At 63.1% G+C, this 1386-nt stretch overlaps 1 protein-coding gene across 1 annotated transcript in view; it reads right to left on the minus strand.

The window, feature by feature from the left end:
• SCN4A (sodium voltage-gated channel alpha subunit 4) overlaps positions 1–1386 on the minus strand; it is a 170352-nt gene that overhangs the window by 14913 nt on the left and 154053 nt on the right. The window lies entirely within an intron of this gene.

Here is a 1386-nt window from a genome sequence, read left to right on the forward strand (position 1 = left end):
CTCCTCCCCCCAAGCTTCCACCCCACGTCTTCTGCCCCCTCCCCCACCTCTTCCTGCCCTGCTCCTTCCCTACCCCCCCAGCGCCTCCTGCATGCCACTGAACAACTGATTTTGGGGGGTGGAGGTGCTGGCAGGGAGGGGGAGGAGCTGATCGGCGGGGCTGCTGGCAGGTGGAAGGTGCTGGGGCAGGGAGGAAGGGCTGCCGGTAGGTGCTGAGCACCCACTACTTTTTTTCCACGGGTGTTCCTGTGCCTGCAGGGCCTATGGCTCATTCCCCATCCCTGATGGACATTTCCCACCAGGAGGGTTGGCGCTCAGAGGCTCAGCCCACTGTTTACGGTGTGAGCCTTGGGGTCAGGGGACCCTGCTTCTTTGCACATGCCCTGGGTGACCATGGGCCAGTCCCTTGGGGGCGATTTACACAGCCTGGGCACCATAGCTGGTGCACGACTCTTGTGTTGGGGGAGGCTCGGTGTGAGTGCTGGAAGCTCCCAAGAAGTGGGGGAGGCCACTGGCACCTGGACCATGGCCCCACCTCCTGCTCCGCCCTGAGGCCCCTCCCACTCAGCTTTTTCCCCTGAGGCTCCCCCACCTGCCGCTTGCTCTTCTCCTCCCTGAAGGACCCCCTGCCTGCTGCTTGCTCCTCTCCTTTCCTGAGGTCCCCCCCTCACCCACTGCTCGCTCTCTCCTCTCTGCCCCCACGCCCAAGACAGCCTCACCCGCTGCTCATGTCTCACTGCCCCCTCCCCCAAGGCCCTGCCACTCGCGCCTCTCTGCCTCCTCCCCTAAAGAGGCATAAGCGGTGGGCAGGGAGGTCTAGAGGGGAGAGGCAGAGCAGGGGCAGGAAGAGGTGCGGGCGCGCAGAGTGCAGCCAGGGCCACGGTCCAGGCACCAATGGTGCCCCCACTTCTCAGGAGCTTCCAGGAGCAGCGCTTCACAGGCAGTGGGCCCACATCTGCCATTTCTTGCCCCGTTTGGGGAGACCTAGCCTCTTATACCCACTGCCCATGACAGGCAACGAGCTCTGAGCTGGGTCGGACAGACCCAGGCTTGCTCTGCCGTGCTAAAGAGCTCTGTAGATGCCGCAGCCCAGGGTCTGGCACTTCAGGAGGGCTTCACAGTCCAAACCCTGGCCTGAGCTGCAGCTTCAGTGCTGGGATTTGTGGGCAGAAGGAGGCCAGTGCTGGGTTTGCGGGGAGAAAGGGGGTCAGTACTGGGGAGGGGGAGAAGGGAGACCAGTGCTGGCGATGCAAGGGGGGGTCAGTTCTGGGTTTGGGGGAAAGGGGCTGTGACAGACCCAGGCCAGTGGGGTACAGGAGTCTGGTAGAGGGCAAATATACTAGTCACTGGCTGAGTAGTTTTCTGTTCCCTGAGTGACTAGAGCAG

The sequence above is a fragment of the Chelonoidis abingdonii genome, chromosome 21 (assembly GCF_003597395.2).
Source record: "Chelonoidis abingdonii isolate Lonesome George chromosome 21, CheloAbing_2.0, whole genome shotgun sequence".
In the NCBI taxonomy this organism is placed as follows: domain Eukaryota; kingdom Metazoa; phylum Chordata; order Testudines; family Testudinidae; genus Chelonoidis; species Chelonoidis abingdonii.